Genomic DNA, 23,508 nt, shown 5'->3' with positions numbered 1-23,508 from the left:
CAGAGTGTCTGCTTTGACTCCGAGGTCTTTGATCCATTTAGAGTTGATTTTGGTACAGGGTGATATATAAGGATCTAGCTTTAGTTTTCTACAAGTAGTTAACCAATTTTGCCAGTACCATTTACTGAAGAGGCTCTCTTTCTTCCATTCTATATTTTTTTATCTCCCTTTTCAAAGATTACATGGCTCTAGGTCTGTAGGTTCTTTTCTGGGTTTTCAATTCTATTCCATTGGTCCTGAGGTCTGTTCTTGTGCCAGTACCAAGCTGTTTTGATTACTATGGCTTTATATTTTGAAATTTGGTTTTGATATTCCTCCAGCCGTGGTCTTTCCGTTGAGGAGTGTTTTTGCTATTCGGGTCTTTTATTGTACCATATGAATTTTTGGATTGTCTCTTCTATTTCCTTGAAGAATGAGTTTGGAATTTTGAAAGGAATCACATTAAATTTGTAGATAGCTTGGGAAGTATTGCCATTTTCACAACGTTAATCTTTCCAGGAGCATGGGAGTTTTTCCCCTTTTCTAAGTTCTGTGTTGATTTCCTTTTTCAAGTTTTTAAAGTTCATCATAGAGGCTTTTCACTTCTTTGGATAAGTTAATTCATAGTTATTTTATTTTCGGCTATTACAAATGGAGTCGCTTTCCTAATTTCAGCCCCACTTTTCTCATTGTTGGTATATAAAAAAGCCATTGATTTTTGAGGGTTAATTTTATACCCTGCTACTTTGCCAAAGTTTTGAATCAGCTTGAGTAATTTGGGAGTGGAGTCTATGGGATTCCTTAAGTACAAGATCATGTCATCTGCAGAGAGTTTTATTTCTTCTTTCCCTATTTGGATCCCCTTTATGTCTGAATCTTGCCTTATTGCTGTAGCTAGGCATTCTAATACTAGGTTGAAGAGAAGTGGAGAGCCTGGACATCCTTGTCTTGTTCCTGAGTTAAGAGGAAATGGCTTTAGTTTTTCAACATTAAGTATAATGCTGGCTGTAGATTTGTCATATACAGCCTTTATTGTATTGAGGAATGTTCCATGGATTCCTAATTTTTCCAAAACCTTCATCATAAAGGGCTGGTTTGGTGGAGATGTATTGTTTCAATTTTTCTTTGCTATGGAAGGGTTTTTTTGGCCTTCAGTTATGAAGGAGAGTTTACCTGGGTACAGTATTCTTGGTTGATAGTTGTTTGTTTTTAGGGCATGACATACATCATTCCAGGCTCTTCTTGCTTTGATTGTCTCTGCTGAGAAATCTGAGGTGATTCTAATTGGTTTCCCAATATAGGTGATTAATCTTTTCTCCTTGACAGCTTTAAGGATCTTTTCCTTGGTCTGAATTGATCCTGTGCAGTTTACAATGTGATGGTGGGATGTCCTATTCTGGTCTGGTCGATTTGGAGTTCTAAAAGCTTCTTGTATTTGAATAGGCCTATCTTTTTACATGTTTGGGAAGTTCTCTTCTAGGATCCTGTTAAAGAAATTTCCTACACCATTAACTTCTGTTTCTAGGTGCTCCTCTACAACCATTATCCTTAGATTATGCCTTGTGATGGTGTCTTCCAAGTGTTGGATAGATCTATCATATTTCTTGGATTTGTCTTGGATGGTTGTATGTTCTTTCTCTATAATGTCTAGGCTCTCTTCAATTTCCAAGATTCGATCTTCTGCATGGTCTAACCTGCTGTTGAGACTTTCTACTTTGTTTTTTATTTTTTTTCCTTCTAGTTGTTCAGCTCTGATGGCTTCAAATTCTTTGTTGAAGCTTTGTTTTAGATCTTGTATGAACTTCTTTACTTCTTTAATTTGGTGTTCTGTGTTTATTCTCAAATCACTTAATTGATTATTTGTGATTTCCTTGGACTCCCATTCCTTCTGTTGGGTTCCATTCAGCATTCCCTTTGTGGTCTCCTTGACTTCCTTCACATTTTTGTTAATGGATTCCAAGAATGCCTTTAGTGATCTTTGTGTATTCTCATCCTGCTCTTTCAATTCCTGTATTACTCTTTGATTAGCTTCCTCCCATTCGTGAGATTCCTGTAGTTCCCTTTGAGTGTTCTCAGCCTGCTCATGCCATTCCTGCCTTTCTCTTTGAGTATTCTCAAGCTACTCACGCAAATCCTGTATCAGTTTTTGGGTAGCTTCCTCACGCTTATGGTATTCTTGTATAAAGTTTTAGATTGCCTCCTCTCTCTCCCTATCATGCTCATACAGAGTCCTTTCTATGTTTTCAATCTTTTCATTAATCAATGTTTGCCAGCAGTGTTTGTAGGGCTATTTGGGAACTCTCCTCTGGATTATTCATTATCTGTTCTGTCCCCTGGTTATCATGAGTGGGAATTGAGATACCCGGACTTGCCATTTTTCTTGTGTTTTTCCACCTTACTGAGCTCATTTAGGATGCAATTAAAACCAGTTTTGTGCTAGAACACTATGTTACGGCAAGCATCAACCAAAGTCTGTATTTGTACAGTTAATAGTCTGCAGATACAATGTAGTTCAACAGATACATCTATTCAACATCAAACAACTATATATTTATGGGCTATGAACCGCAAACAAGAATTTGGTATACGAGAAATTATTAGGGTTAGGAAGAGATGTGGGTAAAATATAGGAATAGAGTGATGTGGGAAGGTACAGGGAGTGTTAGCTAAGTCCTAACCTTAAAGCAGGCAATAGGTTGGATAGGATGAAAGAAGACAGAGAGAAAAAAAAGAAGAAAGAGAAAGGGAACAAAAAGAGACCAGAAAAAATAGAAAGGTAAAAATTAAAAATATTATACAGAAAGAAAAAAAATATTCAGAGAAGAACATGAATATAATGAAAGAAGGGGAGGGATATAAAGGAGATATGAAAAACTTAAAAATAAAGATACTTAAAATATTATATAGGTATTAAAATGTAGTACTGCTATTAAGGAATTTACTTAAAATATTATATAGGTATAAAGATGTAGTACTGCTATTAAGGAATTTACGTGTAAGAGGTTTTGAACTGAGTAATAAATTTGTGGATTAAGTGTGTACACAATGGGGGATAAGGTCTAATAATCGACTACGGGTTTATCTGAGGATATGCAGAACAGCAATTAAGTCACATAAAGAACGAAATAGAAGAACAGGTGAAAATGATAAGAAAGAAAGAAAAAAAGATCAGAAGTTCAGTAGAGCTAAACAAAAAGCAAAACAAAACAAAACAAAAAAACAAAAACAAAAACAGAAAAGAGAAGAAAAACGCACACACACTTATACCCCTAAAATAAAATTCTAAGAGAAAAAAATTTACTAGAAAATATTTTTTTTCAAAAAAAGTTAAAATTAAAGATTACAAAAATTTTTTAAGAAAAAAAAATTTTTGTGAAGGTACAACAAAAAAAAAAGTTCTTTGATTTTTTTGGGAGCGGTGGGAAAAATCCTGTGTCTCCCTTGTGTCCATAACCAGCCTTTTGTTGGAGTCTCTGGTCTTGTGTTCCTGTGGCTTGGTTGGTTACTCAAGTCAGTTTCTTGGAACAGGCAGAAAAATGCTCTGCGATCCTCCTCCCAGGTTCATTCAATGGGAGGAGATGGCTTTTTCTTCGAGTTTGGAGATGCTGTGATGAGGCTAGGTTCTGGGTAGAGTTGAGGCCTTTCAGCAAACAGTAGCTTTTCCCGGGAGCTGGTTTGTGAGAAACTCACAGAGCCCAGCCTGGAGCCACTCTCAGGGTTTCTGTTTACTGAATTTCAGTTGATTGTCCAGGCTGCTAAAGGGAGGGGCAGCCTCTGGGTCTGATTACCCAGTGAAGAAAGCCACTCCTGGCGCTGGCAACCAAGCTGGGTGACTTTTCCCTGAGTGGAGCTGAGTCTGGCAGGTCAGGTTAGGCTCTTGTGATCTGCTAGATGACTCTAGATTTATTCCAGGGCCTTTGTTGGAGCTAGCAGCTCCGCCGGGCTTTGTCAGTATCCAAGATGGACATCTCCAGTACTGGTTGGGGGAGGGGTGGCCTTCCCTCCTCTGCTCCCTGAGAAGGAGTGAGAACATCAGGCTTGTACTCATGCCGAGTCTTGCTTCCTGGGTCATCTCTGGTCTGCGAACTGCAGGATGAAGATGTCTGCTCCTTGTCGGTTCTTGCTGGTGTTGAGTGGAATCCGCTCTCAGGCTGTGTCTGGCTCCTTCGTCCTGGAATCTTTGTGATTCAGGTATGGCGGTGGCAGTTGCCGCTGCCACCATGGCCGCCGCCGTGGTGGCTGCTGGAAAGTGCTCAGGACTGTCTCCCTGCCTGTATTTTCTCTCTCTGGCCTAACTCTCTGTCCTGTGAAGGCACACTTGGTGTGGTTCTCTGGCTTAGGACTGTTCACTGGAACTCTAAAACTGCTTTCTATGCGAGAGCTTGTTTAGCCTCCAGCTTCTCCTCCACCATCTTCCTGGAACATCCCTCAATTTCTCATTTCTTATAATATTTCAGGGCCCCAAATCCTTGAGATACAAGAATTAGCAGCAAGCAATTGTTTAATGCAAGGCAACTTAAAATGAAAGATGAGGTCACAAAATCGAAAGAAAGTACTGTATTTCAAACTCAATTTACAGATGACCAGCCCATATGAATGAACAAGATCAGAAAGTATTACAAGATTATTTTTAATACCCCTCCCCTAATGATTAATGTAATATTTCAGTCTAGCTTAAGTGGTCCCAAAAATAGTTCCTGGAAGGATAGATCCGTGATTGATCTATCAAGCCTAGGAAAACTTGACTTAGAGGTCAAATGTAATTCAGCAAAACATTAATTGAGAAGATCGTTTGTGCTTCAATACACTGGTCCTTTAGTACAACTTGGTTCTGTGTTATAAAAATGTCATTCTCAAACCAATGATAACCTACATTTAATCTCCTGAAAGGGTATTCCTTTTCAAATAAACTTTTTGAAATTACACTTGCCAAAATAACATTTGCTAAGTAGATGACACTTAGTGACATTACGAGTTTTTCAAGTGTAGGGAGCAAGTTACAATAGAGTTGATTTCTTTACCCAGCACTAATGCAAAACAGGTTCAACCATTCATTAAAGTGCAGAAATGGTACCATGCACCATTTGTGTTGTTCAGTAGGTGTCTTCCAGAAATTTGTTAAATAGATCATACTCCCATATTTCAACCCCAAACGTTAGCTAATAAAGTAAATTTCATCACTTAATAAGGGACATTTTAAAAAGTCACAAATACTTGCCTTATCATATGTTGTTTTGTTTTCCCTCTGTCTAAGATAGTTAGAAATATGTCTTTAAGTCTTGAATATGGGTACTCATCTGAGATGTGACAAAATCTATCTTCTATTTCTATCATATTCCTTTATAGTAGTAAATGTTATTTTTCTTTATTCTCCAAAACTTATAGGTAGTATAAATTCTTATCCCATGTAAAATATAATAATCACACACCATTGTACAATGCCATTTATAAAAATTGGTAGTTAAGAATACATTCAAAGCCATTTTAAACTTTCTTGTTGACTAAAGATTAATCTGCAAATGGATGAGAATATAATCATGTCTAGGTTTTCCAAGTCTCCAGTCTTGCAAATTGTTATTGCAGATGAATGAATTATGGAAATATAACCTGACATCAGTTCAAGTATATGCAGGACAGAAACTCCATGGAATGTATATAAACGTTTCAAAGTACTAACAGACAGTTTAGCAGAATGACTATCAGGAACTTGAAACCAAAGAGGAATAATAGTAAATACATAGAAGGAATGAACAATGGAACAAGGGGCAAGTACAGCTAGATTACTCCATGTACACATTTGAGAAAGGAAGTGGTAAACCAGAAATAAATCTTGTAGAAGGGATGGTTGAGAATGATAGAAGGAGTCACTGTGATCCAGGAGCAATGGATAATTAGGAGGACATATTTAGTTGTAAGACACTTGCACAACCTTTGGAAATTCAGTTAAAAAACACAAAAACAAACAAAAACACACAAAATCACCAAACAGCAATCTCTAGAGAGTACGAATATGACCTCTCAAAAATTTTAAGCAGTTAATGAAGTGAAGTCTTGGTAAAAGCAAACAAAACTGTTCAAAGCGGGCAGTTTAGCATAGGGGAGGATTCTGAACAGATTTAAATAGATTATCTAAGGTTATAAATCACCTATATCTGCTGCAAATATTAACTTTCTCCTATGAGTTCTCTTTGTCTGAACTGGATTCTCCAGTCCTGAGCCACAATGGGTAGCTTGTGAAGAAACAAGATGAAGAACCCATTACTCCACTGTAGAGAAAACAATCCTCTATTTTTTCTCTCATCTCTCTTCACTACTTTTTATTCATACTTTTAGGTCAATTCATTTTGAATTACATTTTCCTTCTTTATTCTGGCAAAGTAATTGGTCAAATAATTCACTAAATATTATTTGCCATATTTTGATTATGCTCTTTAATTGACTAAGCGAGTCCATTAAACTTTCCTCTTGCATTTGGTTGCCATGAAACAACATCTATGTTAATGTGGACAAATCTAATGTAAAATTTGTCTCCAGAAAACCAGTCCAAGGAGCTGTGATCACAAATACTTGGTTATATTTTTTTTCTTTTTTCTTTTACCTTGAAAGTCTTCTTGTGTCTAAATTGCCCAGACAAATAAGTACTCCATCACTTTTTGTTTCAATCAATTCTAACCTCAAGGATATATTTTGCTAACGAGATGCTTAGAGGAAACCAAAAAAATACTCCATTTTTGTCTTCTCTCTTAAGACTCTCCTTAGATACCATATCAGGAGCAGTGAAGTTATTCTTTACAAAATTATTTCAATAGATTATTTTTCTCATGGTCTTGCATTTGATCACTAAGATGTATGGAGAAGAATAGAGTTAAATCACCCATACCTTTGAAGACAGGTCTGTTACAAAAGGACAACGCTTCTGTGTCCTACTTCTATGTCCTCCTCTTAGCTCTTCCCTGATTTTCTTGGCTTCAAGTCTAAGTGAAGCCTCAGCCACTGCTACATCTTCATGTTTTCTCTTTTAACACTCTTTTAAGTTGCCTCATTTGGATGTGGAATTTGTTTTCATGTCTTCATTCAATCAGTTCTGCATTGTAGTGAGCCAAATAGGCTCTGTAAAATCACTTTAGGTACCAAAAATATTAAGACAATCTATATCAAAAAGTTTTGGCTTCCATCTACTGCTGAATCCAATACACTTATCTAGGGCTTCTAAGAACACTATTTTCTAAACTTTCCCATTTGCTAAATTCTTTTCTGAACCCAAAACTATTTTTTTGGGGTGGGTCCGGTGATGGGGCCTGAAACTCTGGGCCTGGGCACTGACGAATCGAACCCAGGGCCTCATGTATGCAAGGCAAGCGTTCTATCACTGAGCCACCTTCCCAGTCCCTGAACCCAAAACTTTTTGGCTTATGAAATTAGAGAATTCTTCACTATCTCTTGTTAATAAGGATATTATATTTTGTGAGCCACTTAGAAGTATGAAATCATTGGTTTGAAGTACCCAATCAGATTTTTTTCTGTATTTCACTGCTTCACGTGCAAAGACATTGAGGAAAGTATTACAAACAGAAAAGTGTAAACCCAATAATCTCTTTCATTGTAGGGGGCATTTTCTCCCTAAATATTTTGACTCAAATTATTTTTGTATTTTTTTGTTTTTTTGTTTTTTTCGGGGTGGGGGTCCAGTCATGGGACCTGAACTCTGGGTCTGGGCGCTGTCCCTCAGCTCTTCAGCTCAAGGTTAACACTCTACCACTTAAGTCACAGCAACACTTCTGGATTTTTTCTTTTTGCTTATGTGGTGCTGACGAATCGAACCCAGGGCCTCCGGCATGCAAGGCAAGAGCTCTACCACTGAGTCACCTTCCCAGACTGACCCAAATTATCTGCTTGATAATTAAAGTTTAATTCACAAATTTTGATGTCTTATTTTTTAAGAATTTGAATTTAAATTCCACTACAACCTTGTTTCACACAGTGAGTAGATTTCCTGTGTAATGACAATTCTCAAGGGAACCTACTGGATATATAGCAAGTTTTCTGAGGTTTGTTTAGTGTGAAAAAGAGCCATCTTTACCCACATTGCTTCCTCTCTACAATGTCTCCATGGATTACTTTGCATGAAAGCCTATTTTCCCAGGCAATTTTAAATTTTCTTAATAGGCTAAGGTGTTAAAATTTTTGAACAATTAAAATTTACCTGTCATAACTTTAAAACTCTTTTGAAATTCCTTTATCAGAATCGCGAATTCACCAAACCTAATACCACCTTTACAATCAAAAAGATAACATGTTGTTTTCATGATTTAGTGTTCATCCAACTATTATTTTCCAGTGTCATTGTTATGTGTGTATATGACCATATAAGCTGATGCTGAGAAAAACGAACTGCAAGATATGGAAACAGATTTTTATTTGTGGTCTTTGTTTTTGATGTACTATGTAATAGCTATTTTCTTTAGGATTTTCCCTATGGTTTCTCCCTGCTGTATTTGATTTTGGTACCCTGTGTATTGTGTACACATTTACCTTAACTAGGGAAGGGAAGAGGGACAACAAAATGGTGAGAGAAAGCAGAAAGGCAAACGAATGCAATAGCAATATTCACAAGACAATATTTTGGAAATGGACATTACAACTTGTGAGGGGTGAAGGGGGAAAGGAAAACTGTGAGAAAAATGAGGAAGAGGTAATAAGTTTGGAAAATTATGCCTTCACTACCTTACAAATACTGTAACCACACTGTACATCACTTTGATAATAAAATTTTAAACATAAGCTGCATAAAATATAATTTCACTGTATTGGTATAGTAAATATTATTCTTTATGTAGTAACTTTTTAAAAATCAAAACTATTTGGCTTCTAATTTGAATTAATTACCTTTTCTTTATCAGGAGGTCATCAATTTGAATGTTATCCATCTAGACAGTATTTTCACAATAAACTTGCCAATATTTTGAAAAAAGAATAAATTTAGTACATTCTCATACTAAAACTGAAAAGAGATTAATTACATGGAAACCCAAAACATTTCAAAGTAAATAAGTTGTTTAAAGGACAGAATATGTGTGTTATTAAAAATTCCTATGACTAATTATTCATTTTTAAATTATCAACATTCCATACCTGAGAGATTCAAAACAGTTCCTGTTTGCATGTTATGATCTTCTGCAGTAAGTACAGCTTCCAATGGGCTGTTACAACTTGAGAAGTCAACAGAAAAATAGCCACATTATTATAGAGGATAAGACTATGAAGAATCTGTAATAATTAATTCTTCAAGAGTAAGCAATTTTTTATCAGAGTAAGCTTTATTTGTATGAACATCAATCCCAAGATTTAAGCCATAAAGTCATCCTAGACCAACAATTTCCATCTTGTAAAAAGTGCACCTTAAAATTCCCTAATTCACATCATGAATAGCTTAACTCTATTGTGAAAAAATACTACACCTCTGCTAATGTGATGCCCTCCTTGTACAGGAAAGAATGCCACAATAAACTGAGCTGCATCATTTTTCCCCCAGTGGCATTCTTGAGATCAGAACACTTGCAAATATTATTCATATTTCACTTTTTAGCTATCATAGATATTCAGGATGCTAAGATCGGAAAATTATGGTTCAAAGCCAACTCAGACAGGAAGGTTTCTTAGATTCTTATCTCCAATAAACTTCTCAGAAAAAGCCAGACACAAGTGGCACTGAGGTTGAAGTGTTAGGGCACGAGCATTGAGAATAAACAGGCTTAGTGACAGTGTCCAGGCCCAGAGTTCAAGCTTTAGGACAAGCCAATAAAACAAAAACGAAAATGAAAACAAACCCCATACTTAGAATTTTTCTCAATGTATAACGAGGCACGTAATTAAGGAAATGGCTTCCTGTGTTACATATAGGAAGAAGAAAGAAGATGTCACACAATTACTCTCTTCACACCATATTATACCACACCCTCAAAAAATTGCTCTTTTCCCAAATTTATAAATTACTGTCATCCATTTGTTGGCAACTCTGTCTAGATTACTCACATTATCATGTTATACATGAACTGTTGGTATTATTTATTAACTAAGTTCTAATTATAACTCTCTTGAAAGTATATTCTAGGAAAATAGAATGCCGGTATAATTTGTGAATTTGTCAATTAAACTTTCTACTTAAAAAGACTTTTGTTGTATCCTATAAAGTATGAAATTACAAAGAAAACCAAAATATTCATTTTAAATCTGAATTCTAGTTTAGCAAGGTCTAAAAAGTTCTACGTTAGACATACTTTGCTATTTCTCCAGGCTTAAGCTTTTGTAATCCTTCATCAGTTCTTTGGAATCTAACAGAATGATACTTACTTTCGCAATTTTGGGGGAGGGAATCATGAGCCATTTTGCATCTAGGTATGTTCTGTAATGAAGAGAGCATTTAAAACAAGTGAGGATTGTATATGTGTTGCATTTCAATAGGAAACTTGACTTCTCAAAACATGGTAATGAAATTAGCCCGAACTTCCAACTGTTTATTCCTTTATTGTTGTTTGGTTTGCTTTTTTGAGACAAAAGTATACTACCTGGTCCAGGGAAGGTATCACTATGTAATTCCACTCCTTAATCTCCTGTCTTAGTCTCCAGGATTGTACCACATTACCCTGCCATAGGTTGTTGGTTTATTTAATCTAGATAAAGACTAGCAATTCTGAACTTCTCCTATGATCTTATCCACTAGACTGACTGCTCAGACTGTTTATGTACTATTTTCAAAGATGTTCTAACATTTGACACAGGATATGAACATTTTCAGATGTACTTGCAGGGGTCTCTGATTCATTCCTCCATGGATCTGATCCCATTAATAATGATTACTTGAATCTCTTACTGTCTCTGGTCCCCAGCTATGTAATATTCTCAACTTTTTTAAAGAAAGTTCACTTGAGGGCTTTCTAATACTAAAAATTATCACTTGATTGTAGTCTTATTCAGGACATATTTTCTATTGTTTTCTATCTTTTCTACATATTCTGAGAATTGTTTCATTGTGTATTTGTTGTGCACATATAAGTGCTTCTCTGTGTATGTGTATGTTTGTATGTATTTATGCAAAAGTCTCAAGCTCTTATTCAGCAATCTTGCTCATGTCTGGGATTCCAGGTTTGCCTGATTAATTATAGGTAGTGTGTCAAAGCCTGTTCTGCCAAGGCTGTATACAAACTAAACTTCCCAGAATCCTTTACATCCTTAGGTTTTATTTTTCTAGGAGTATCAACTTTTAATCTACAAACATTTTTGTGAGTGTAAAGTGTAAGCTGTAGCACAGATTTTTAACTCAAGAATTCATATAAAGATAGATTAACATATACATTACATATCCTGAGTGTACACTGTTAGAAAGGTGATCGCAAGTCTAGTGGTGGTTGGTTATGAGGATTGGGGTTCAAATCCAGCCCGGGTAGGAAAGTCCTGAAGAATCTTTTCTCCAACAACTACCAGAAAACTGGAAGTGGCACTGTGGCTCAAGTGGTAGAGCAGTAGCCTTGAGCTGAATAGCAGAGGGACAGCTCACAGTCTCAGAAGTGAATTGCCATGACCAACAACAGCAAAAAAGAATATAAGAAAATGAAAGAAAATTAATGTGATCTTAGCCACCAGTTTCATTGGTAGTATAATCCCTGTTCTCTCAATATGGACTCTTTTTTTCCAGTTAAGTCCATGATCATATATCTGACTTGCATTGGAAACAGGATTATTCTTGCATTCTACTTTTTACGAATTTACGTGATTAGCAAGCATGATTTAGAAAGGGAGTGGCCTCATGCTTCATGTTCCACTTAGGAGTAATGCTTTCTTTATATCACTCCCATAACTCTACATGCTGGACTTGACTTTATTGTTTCAATGCTGTCTTATTTGTAGAGTCTTCTCTATTGTATTGAACCCTTATACATAAACACAGAACTTCTCTTTCTCCTATTATTGCTATTATGTCTCCTACTGTTAAATCATGTATACTTGGGAAATTAATGCACAGCACAGACACTCAAAACAAATGATCTGAAACCCTTCTTCCCATTTAAAATTCGCCTTAATTTACAGAGCAATTAAGAAGTTTGAACTCAATATACTCATGGATAATGTATTTATAAGCAATTTAAATTTCACATTTTCTCTTTACTAAGTCTCTGAAACACATGTTACCACATGCCCAAAGGTGTCCTTGTAGTATTTCAATGAAGCCAGAAAACTTTCATTTTATCTGGAGCAGCACCATAGATTGTTACTGGAAGTGAGTGGAAGTAACTGTTACTGAAAGTGTAAACTGATCCCAGGAGAGGAATTGAACATAGAGGAATGACAAAATTCAAGTTAAGTTTTGTTTTCCTTTTTACAATACAAGAAAAGAATCCAAGGCTTGAAAGAAACTCTGTTCCTGACTTTTTTTAGTGTGTCCTTTACTCATATAAAACTTGTCTATAAACTTCTAGTCTAGTTGAGTGTATTACAAAAGGAAACAATATGCCATTTGAAGGCCAACATAGGACAAAGGAAATAGCTTCATATTAAAAGTGGTCTCCTGCAAAGGAGCAAAGGCATGGAGGTTTTAAAGTGTCTTATGGATGGATGTTTCACTCCTGAGATGATTCTCTTGTTGCAGACCTGAGTTTTCCATAGCAATAAGGATTTCAAAAGAGCAGGATCCAGTGAGTATGATCAGTAAAAGGAGTCTCTTCTCAGACCAGTACTCCTATAAGAGGGTCCCAAAGAAATACCTGAGATTTCTTTTGTTTGCTTGTTTTTTTTTTTAGTTTGTGCTGGTTCTGGGGCTTGAACTCAGAGGTTGGACCCTGTCCCTGTACAGTTGTCTTTCCTGCCTACCTGCCCCTACTGACTGACTGACTCTACTGACTGAGCCAATACTCCACTTTTGCATTTTATGGTGTTTAATTACAGATAAGAGTTTGACCAACTCTGCTGCCTGGGTTGGCTTTGAACTGAGATAGTAATAAATCCAAGTGACATCAACTTATGGACTTCTCTTTTGAACCGAGAAATATTAGATTAAGTTTATACTAAAGCTAATATTTGACAATTTTTATAAGAAGAGAATATGTTCAGAAACGAATCCATAACTTAAGTAACTCAGCAAAATTAGGTGCACTGAATCATTTTGGAATTATTTTCTTTGCTTGGGAAGATTACTATTGACTTTGTCGTTCCTTTTGGGGAAACTTAAAGTCATTTTTGCACTTTTTCTGTTGGTCATGGAGCTTGAACTCTGATCCTGGGCAATGTCCCTCAGCTCTTCATCTCAAGTCCAGTGCTCGACCACTTTAGCTACAGCACCACTTCCTGATTTCTAGTGGTTAATTGAAGATAAGTGTTTCATGGACTTCCCTGACCAGGCTGTCTTTGAACCACAATCCTGAGGTCTCAACCTCTTGACTAGCTAGGATTACAGGCATGAGCCACCGGTACCCGGCTCCTATTTGTATTTAGTGCAGTTAATGACACTAAGTAGACAAGAATGGAAATCTTAATCAAATGATTTGACATTGCAGTTTTTAGAATAATTGAGCTAGCAATAAATATGTCTTCCTTTGCCATTTTGTTACATTAATGACTCAGAAGCTATGGGACCCTTACATTAGTAGCCTCTTCCATCTGTGTAGGTATATTTATTATCAGGAAATATTCATAGAGAAATTGAGAAAGACATATTTTTAGAAAGCACTGTATTTTTACAATAAAAAATAATAAAAAAAAGAAAGCAAAGGAGACCAGGTATGCAAGAACAGCATAGAAAGGGATATATTTATCACACAGAGATTAAGAACTAGCCTAAGAGATTTAGAATGCTAAAGGCAATGAGGAATATGCCTAGTTGACAACTACTTCTTCAATAACCAAAAATGGTTCCCTAGAATGGTTTCTGCTATACCTTACTTACTATCATTTATTCCTTCCATCTGGAGTCATTTCTTCTCTTCTGTCACAACTGTTAATTAGCCTCTGCCATTTTGGTGACATGACTGGCCAAAATGGTTTCCAAATCTCACTTAGACTACCCTTCTCAATGAGATTAGCAGTGAATACTCAAAAGCCTGGAATCTTTGAATTTCCTGAATTAATCTTCACCTGACATCTAAGCACATTCCTGGCATTAATTGCCGTGACATTATGAAAAAAAGTTTTTTTCAAGAAAGTATCCTAATATAGTTAAAGTGCATGAATTAGGACTATTGTCAGGTATCAGTTTGGAACCAGCAATTATATATTCCAAGTATAGGTTCTTTATTTTCATTTACTAAATGTTTGTTTTTTTTTTGTTGTTGTTGTTTGCCAGTCCTAGGACATAAACTCAGGAATAGAGAATTATTCCTCAGCTTTTTTTCCCTTCAAGGCCAACCCTCTACCACTTGAGGCACAGCACCATTTCCAGTGTTTCTTTTTCTGTTTATGTGGTTCTGAGATATTCAACCCAGTTTCATGCATGCTAGGCAATCACCATACCATGAAGCCACTTTCCCACAGCCCTAAATGACTTTCTTAAGATGGCATTACATTTTTATTCTTTAACTATGTATCAATTTTGGCCAGAAATTTTTTTGCTAGAAAAGGACATTGAACCCAATACTGAGTACAGTAAGGCTAGATGGACAATGAATAACCGTCTTGGTCTAGCCAGGCACAGCAGGGCTTACCTCATGGAGCTGGTACAACAGACTGAGCAAGATATCTCCTGACCAACAGTACACCTCCAGGATGAGAGGGCCACAGGTTCCAGCCACATGGGGACGCTGGGCCACCTCCTCCAGCACCCATTCAACAAGATCCTGTGACAGAGAGAGAGAGAGAGAGAGAGAGAGAGAGAGAGAGAGAGAGAGAGAGAGAGAGAGAGAGACAGAGAGACAGAGAGAGAGACAGAGAGAGAGACAGAGAGAGAGACAGAGAGAGAGAGAGAGAGAGAGATTGAAAGAATGTCAGAATTACACTTAATCCTGGTGCAGGTGGCTCATACCTATAATCTTAAGTACACAGGAGGATGAAATATGAGATCATGGTTCATAGCAAACCCGGGCAGGAATGACTGTGAGACTGTTATCTCCAAAGAACCACTACAAAACCAGAAGTGGTGCTGTGACTCACGTGGTAGAGCCTTAGCCTTGAGCTGAGGAGCTCTGGGACAGGGTCCAGGCCGAGTTCAAGCCCCAAGACTGACAAGAAGTGGACTTCCCACCACAAGAATTGGACTGAATAGCACCCATTGTCCTAGGGCGCATGGCTGAGAAGTCAGGCCGTGCTTCCTCTCAGCTGGGAGTCATGAATAGGTCACTCAGCTACTCTGTGCCTCAGTTTCCCCAGCTGCAAAAGTGAACAAAGTGAAGGATCCCCTTCCTCATGGGGATAGGGAAATAATGAAAGAAAGCCATGTTTTGTTTCATAATCCCATGTCTGTCACACCATTAATAACAGATACCATCTTATCTCTTTCTGGGTATCTTACTGTCATATGCTCAGAGGATTTCTGAGAACTGTATCTGAAGGTCCCTCCCTTTGCCTGGCCCTGCTCCAGATACCCTCTGTATTAATCCCTTGATTCCTAACAACTGTCACATGAGGAGATTGAAGTCCAATGGTCAAGGCGCAAGCCAGAGCTTCACCTATGGTCAAGAATTGGCTGCCATGGACTGAGTTTGGGACAATCCCTCTAAACCAATGACAGAGCATGGCACCACATGTCTACAATTCCAATTACAGGGGACAAGACCTGGTGGCGCATGCCTATCACAGATAGGAAGACCATGATCCAGCCCAGCCTGAGCATATATTAAGTCACCATCTCAGAAATCCCCAAGACATAAAAGCTTGGCTTGAATGATAGAAGACCTGACTGGCAAGCCTAAGGCCTTGAGGTCAAACCCTAATATACAAAAAATAACCAGAGGCCCAGTGCCGGAGGCTCTTGCCTATAATCCTAGCTACTCAGGAGGCTGAGATCTGAAGATCACAGCTCAAGATTTAAAGTAGCTTGGCTTCACCCTTCAGACATCATGATAAGACCTGGAGTCTGAGCTATGCTGTTGTACTCCATACTAGCAGGGCTCATATCCTTACTAAGTGTTGGCCATACTCTCTTTCCCCCTGGGAAGCCACCAACTTCAAGCCACACTCCCAGGTCCTCCCAAGCTCCCACTGCCACCAACCAGGCCCAAGAGAGTACACAGCTCCAGGGAACAGAGATCCCTTGTTCTTGTAATTTAACAATGCTGAGTCCCCTTCAAGCCTCTCACCCTTCCAGGCCCCCAGACCTCAGCTGTGAAGCCCATGCACCCCCGAAAGAAAGCAGGTAGAAGTTACCAAAAGCATCCAGCCTCCTTGTTACAACCCAATTCTACACACATACACAAACACACACACACACACACACACACACACACACACACACACACACACACACACACACACATATTCAGACGGGTGACAGAACAGAACACTCTTCCTTGTAGCACCTGCAATTTGCCAACAGATCACTCACCTTAGTACAGTCAGGCTGTACAAAGAGAAACATGACCTCTCTTTCTCTGTCTCTCTGTCTCTCTATGTATGTCTCTCTGTCTCTCTGATCTCTCTGTCTCTCTTTGTCTCTCCCTGCCTCTGTCTCTGTTTCTGTCTCTGACTCTCTCTGTCTCTGACTCTCTGTCTGTCTGTCTCTCTCTCTTTCACACATACACACACACACACACACACACACACACACACACACACACACACACACACACACACACACACACACACACACACACACACACACACACACACAGAGCTGTGCATCTCCTGAGTTTGTTGGAGACCTGATGGACCGGGAGCACCAGCAGAAGCTGGTAGACATGGGAAATGTGATCAACTTGTGAGAACTTTAGACAGTTGGGGGCGGGGGATAGGCCGATTGTATGTGTGTGGGGGGGGGAGGGGGTCTTCCCAGATATTCACCTTCTGTTCTGACCCCAGCATTCTTACCTCCCTGCTGGGTTTTCTGGGACCCTCTTCAGTTGAAAAAGTTTACCAAGCACAGAAGACAAGGTCTCACACAGCAAGGGGGGGGTCTATCTTCTGCATCCAACACTCTCACCCCCAGGAAAAAGGAAAAGACCCCAGAAGGCAGCCATGCAGCTCCCCACCTCTAGCTAAAGCCTCAGGTTCTCACCAGGAAGAAGGGTGCAGATGTGCCGCTGTGTGGCTCCCACTGCTCCAGGCCAGGGGCTCTTTGGTGCCAACTCCTCATCCAAGCCTGCATCTTCCTTTTTCCAGGGGCACTGGCCAGTAGGGATGGGGGTGGGATCCTCAGGTAAACACCCACTGGGGCATATTTGCCGCAGGGCCTGGCCCAGAGTGTGGGGCACGGTAGAGGTACGGGTCCGGGCCAGGAGGGGGGAAGGAGGAATATGGGGTGTGGCTTCCATTCTTGTATCCCATTGGTCAGAAAGAACCATGAAAGAATGGGGGTGTGGCTGGAATCCTGTGATGCAGAATGAATGGGCAGAGTCAAATAATAGCAGAACCTTTCCCAGGAAACTCTGTCCAATCCAGTTGGGAACAAGAGGGTGACCTGCTTTAGCCAGATGGCTGCACAGATTATTGTATATGGCTGTTTATTGCCAGTCCTGGACCTAGAACTCAGGATCTAGGCACAGTCTGTGAGCTGCTTTTGCTCAAGGCTGCTCCACTACCACTGGAGCCATACACCTCTACTTCTGGTTTTGTTGGCACAAGTTGGACAGGAGTTTCAAGGACTTTCCTGCCAAGGGTGACTGAGCATGATCCCCTTATCACAGCCTGGTAAGTATCAAGGAGGACTGGTGAGAGCCACTGGTGCCTGGCTAATCATGGGTCTTGCTGATGTTCTTGGACAGACCAATGAGTTCCCTATCCTCAGGTTAAAGTAGTAGGAGCTGGAGCCCACAATTCAAATCCTGGTCCTGCTACCTCTAAATGGCAGGAGATCCTAAGAATCTCATTTCTATCCATATAATGGAATGTGATGTGTGTCATGATTGAATAGTTCTGGAATGATTCTAGGACAAAATAATATGCAATTATATTATGGTACACTGATCAATTTTAATTAATACTTTATGAAGCATTTAAACAATCACATTCATTTAAATGTGGGCATAATGAAATACCTAAGAATTGGGCATCACATAGTGTAAAGGTGCCAGGACTAGGATGTGGTTGTTCCTTGTACTTTTTGTTTTATTCATTTATTTACTGTTGATTTTAATATGATGACACCCATTCTGTTTATTACATTGATGACATCCTATAACATGGCATCTAGATTTGTAGACATCTACTCCAGCATGCCTGACAACCTGGACTCTCAGAGAACATAAAAAAAGTTGCACACTTGGCTTCGTACTCCATGATCCAATTGTTGGTAGTGTTGGGATCTGAACTCAGGGCTTAGCAGGACCAATTGGTGAGTAGTTTACGGTGAACACACGTGCCTGTGAGCAACTAAGGAGTTAGGCCATTCCCAGGATCTGATATTGATCCCCAGGATGGGCCACAGTAGTCATAAAGTCATTGTTTAAACATAGGATCTATATTTACATGTGTGGACAGCATCTTGTATTTGGTTTACTTATTCTCCTTATTTTCTGTCTTATCCATGGAAGTACTGTGTATTTTCCTGAGCATGGTTACAGATATAATAGTGTTTACATGGATGACAATCTATTGCTATAGGATTATAGGATTTCCTATGCATTCTCCATCCTAGCTGAGACCCAGGACTTTCACAGGACAGGAAAACAGGTGAATTGATGGGCTTCACACATCAGGATTCATCTTTGACAGTGTTGGGATTTGAACTCAGAGCCTAGCAGGCCCAATTGGCAAAAGGGTCAAGGTGAGGACACCACCCTGTGAGCAACGAAGGAGATAGGCCATTCCCAGAACCTGACATCGAATCCCAGGGAGGGCCAGGATAGGCAGAAATTCATAATTTAAACATAGGATCTATATTTACATACCAGTGAGGACAGTATCTTGCATTTGGTGCACTTCTCCTTATTTTGTGTCTAATTAATGAAGTTATTGTGTATTTTATTGAGTATAGTGACAGGTATAACTGTGCTGACATGGATGACAACCTGTTCCCCTGGTTATAGGGTTGCCTATGCATTCTCTATCGTAGTTGAGATCCGGGACTTGCACAAGAGAGGAAAACATGTGCAAAGACTGGCTTCTAACAACAGAATGAATTTTTTGTCAGTACTGGGATGTGAACTGAGGAATGGGTAGCTCTGTTGCACTTTGGGGTAAGGAGAATCTCACAATCCTTGAAGACTAGAATGTCAGGCCTGACCCAGAGCCTGATTTGAATCCCCAACACTGGAAAAAATAACAAGCCCACCTTTTTTAAACATAGGGTTTCTCTTTACCTGCAGGTGTGGTATGCTTCAGTGTAATTATTCTTTTAATTGTGTCTTATTCATGGATGTATTGTGTATTTTATTGAGTATGGTGATAGATATAACTGTGCTGACATGGATGACAACCTATTCCCATGGCTATGGAGTTGCCTATATATCATTTCCCATCCTTGCTGAGACCCAGGACTTTCACAGGACAGGAAAACAGGTGGATCTATTGGCTTCTCACATCTAGATGAATCTTTTGGTAGTGCTGGGATTTGAACTCAAGGCCTAGCAGGCCCAATTGGTGAATGAGTCATAATGAATACAACAGCCTGTGAGACACTAAGGAGCTAGGCCATTCCCAGGACCTGAGATGGAGCCCAGGTGGGGCCAATATAGTCATAAATTCATCATTTAAACAGAGGATCTATATTTCCATAGCTTGATGGCAGCATCTTGCATTCAGTATAGTCATTGTCTTGGTTTTCTGTCTTATTCATTGATGTATTGTGTATTTCCGTGAGTATAGGATGACAGATATAACTGTGGTGACCTGGATGACAAACTATTCCCATGAGTATAGAGTTGCCTATGCATTCTCCATCCTAGCTGAGTACTTGCACAGCACAGGAAACCTTGTGCAATGGCTGGCTTCTCATATCAGAGTGAATTTTTGGCAGTGCTGGGATTTGAACTTTGGGCCTAGGAGGTCCAACTGCCCAATAGGTCCATGTGATCACACTAGACTGTGAGCCACTAAGTTGCTGGGCTCTTCCCAGAAACAGAGATCGAGCACTAGGGAGGCCACAATTGTCCTGAATGCATCATTTCAACATGGGATGTATATTCAAATCCGTGTGGACTGCATTGTGCATTTAGTGTAGTTATTCTATTTTGTATGCTATTCATGGATGTATTGTGTATTTTCTTCAGTAAATGATGACAGGTATAACTGGGCTCATATGATAACAACCTATTCCCATGGCCCCAGGGTGGCCCATGCATTTTCCATCCTACTTGAGACCCAACACTTGCATAGGAAAGGAACACAGGGGCAAAAATTGGCTTTTGACATCAGGATGAATCTTTTTGCACTGCTGGGATCTGAATTCGGGGACCAGCAGACCCAATTGACGAATGGGTCCATGTGAGCACACCAGTCTGTGAGCCACTAAGGAGTAAGGCCGTTCCCAGAACCTGAGATGGACCCCCAGGTGTGGGTATGGGGGGAGGGCACACAGCAGTCATCCATTCATAAGTTGAAGGTAGTATGCAAATAAGTACACATTTGTATAGAGTAGGAGAGATGATAACCTGTGATGGAATCCAATCTACCATGTGTCTACTGATTCTTGGATCTTTCCAGATGCTTTCATTTCATGACTGTGATGATTATTGTCACGCTTCATCTACACTGCTTTACAAATAAGCGATATCCCATGAGTCTTGCCCATCATTTCCTAGTCACATCATGCATGAAGTACTCATTCAAGGATAAGATCGATCGCATTCCATGACTTTTCCTGGTCCAGAAACCAGTATTTCAGGATTTCCCGTCATTCAGACCCAGGATGGTTACCGTGCAAAGAAAAAGTTATAAAACCCTGAGCCCTCTACAGCTCCCTATTTTTTGTGCTGTTCTGTTTTTTTTTTTCATCCTGCAAGCCATCTGGGTCTAGGGTCCCAGGATAGGTTGTGGGTCCCGAGGCTGCCCCCCATCCTAGGGAGAGTGAAGCTGAGTCAGAGTTGCCATGACCTGAGTTCAAGACCCGTAGTTGGCAAAATTAATGAACTAACTAACTAACTAACTAATTTGATATGATAAAGCTCCCTGGTTTGCAATTTCTACCAGTTTTCTTTCCTAGCCTGGGATTTGAACTCAGAGACTTGATGAATGTGTAGCAATGTGACAGAAGGCACAGAGTTGCCACTACTTGAGTTCAAACCCCATGCCAAGCCAAAATAAATAATTAAGTCACTGACCTCGACAAGGAAAGTTAGTTGTGAAGACTGGCGGGAAGGGAAGGTAGGGTGAAAACAAACAACGAGGCAACAATGCTCAATAGGAAATATACTCATTATTTTGCTCATATAACTGTGACCCCTCTGTACAATATTTTTACAGTAAAAAACGTACAAAAATATGTAGTGCTCAAGAAGCACTTTGGGGGTAAGTGAAGGATGTCTGAGTAGCTGTACAAAATTCTACACTGATATTCTTAAATGTTCATTATGGAACTGAATAAACATAACTGCTTCTGTTACAAATATTAAGTCACTGTCTTGGAACTGGGGCCAGTATTTCTGACATTGCTGGGATTTGAGCTCACTGTCCATGTAACTCTTTTGCACCATGGGTGAAGGCTAAGAGCACTGTTCTTGAGGAAAAGATTTTCAAGCTAGAGTTCACAGGGCATGAATTAAGACCCTGCAATAGAAAAAAATATTTGTATACATGTGTAATATGTGATATATAGGTACATATGTATGTTTATTTCATATTATGATTATATTTATTGATTTTGTATTTAATTTTAATTTATTCATTATATTGTTTATTTTATTTAGTATTATTATACACATAATATTAATTATGTTTTGTACATATATTATACACAATAATTTAGTACATTGACTCATGCTCATTTTTCATTAATACTTTATTAAGTACTGAAACATGATACATAATTAAATGGAGGCATTTTTCAAGTCATCACATGGTTAGAGTCTGTCCCCAGTATGAGCTTTGTCTTATTTATCTTTGGACAAATTCCTATAGTGATTTGTTTAGATGATTTATACTCAGAAGCCTTTTCTTGTGGATAGGAAAGTCGAGGGATGAAATCATAAGGTTGGGGCTGGGAATGTGGCTTAGTGGTAGAGAGCTTGCTCAGCATGCATGATTGCCAGGGTTTGAATCCTCACTGCCACATACTCAGAAAAAGCCAGAAGCTGTGGTGTGGCTCAAGTGGTAGAGGGCTAGCCTTGAGAAAAAGAAGCTCAGAGACAGTACCCAGGCCCTAATTTCAAGCCCCAGGTCTGGCAAAAACAATATGCCAGATTCCAGTGGCTCTGGAAACCTACTTTCTCAGAAGGCTGAGATCTGAAGATCACAGTTTGAAGACAGCATCGGGAAGGAAAGCCTGTTAGACTCTTGCCTCCAATGAACCATCAAAAAACCCCATGTGTCACTGTGGGTCAATTGGTACAGTGTTTGCCTTGAGCTGAATGGCTCAGGGACAGCGCCCAGGCTTCAGTTTGAGACACACAACTGGAAAAAGAGTGAGGGATAATCAAAGTACTTTTCCTATTTGCTAATTATGAGAATATTTTTTTGGAAAATGAATGCTGTTGTACAACAGATTTGGAGTCAGACCTCAAGGTTCAAGTGTAGAACATACATAAGCCCAGCCTGTCAGTCTCTAGCATTATAAACTTGTGTCCTGCAGGGTTCTGAAAGGCCTATTGTTGAAAGGCTTAATGTGCTCCTCAAGTTCTTTGTGATAAGCAGTTGACTTGTATTGTCAATGTCATTATAGTTCTGAACCTAGCAGAGAACCAATAGCTCACGCCCATCACACTATCTCAGGAGGCCTAGGTCTCAGTATCACAGGGTGAAAACAGCCAAGGCAGGGAAGTCTAGGACACTCTGACTTCCAGTTCTGAAAGGTCAGATGCTCAAGAGGTTTCTGTGTTTCCCTTCGTGATGAGAAGTTACTTACACTCTAAATGTTCTTGGAGTTCTTGAGCTATAGAAGGAAAGAAATATTATTGACCCATCCTGGGTTCAAATGAAGTTCTCAGGATCCAAGCCCTAGCCCTGTTAGCAGGAAGAACTACAGTGTAACATTATTTGAAGGACAGAAAAAAGTTCAAAAGCCAGGCTACTTGGAGAGACCTAGACCTGCGGGATTAAGAGGCATAATGTACACAGTCAACAGGGAAGTGAGCTGCAAAACCACTTCATTCATTCCAGGCACAACCAGTAATGAGGGAAACCTGAAACATTTGTTAGAGTGACAGCAGGGTCAGGCTTTTCTCAGCCTCTTCAAATGATGAAGAATTAACCTTCCTCCTTCAGGTGAAAGGAGCCTCAGGCTATCTTTAGCTTACCAAT

The 23,508-nt window shown here is 39.2% G+C and overlaps 1 pseudogene; it reads right to left on the bottom strand.

The window, feature by feature from the left end:
* Positions 1-14,645: 14,645 nt before the first annotated feature.
* The window catches only part of LOC138837880 (MTRF1L release factor glutamine methyltransferase-like), a 324,322-nt pseudogene continuing 315,459 nt past the window's right edge, over positions 14,646-23,508 (bottom strand).

This window comes from Dipodomys merriami, unplaced genomic scaffold (assembly GCF_024711535.1).
Source record: "Dipodomys merriami isolate MVZ:Mamm:240054 unplaced genomic scaffold, mDipMer1.0.p SCAF_278, whole genome shotgun sequence".
NCBI classification, from domain to species: Eukaryota; Metazoa; Chordata; class Mammalia; order Rodentia; family Heteromyidae; genus Dipodomys; species Dipodomys merriami.
The sequence above is the reverse complement of the archived record's forward strand: the minus strand, read 5'-3'. Positions and strand labels throughout refer to the sequence as shown.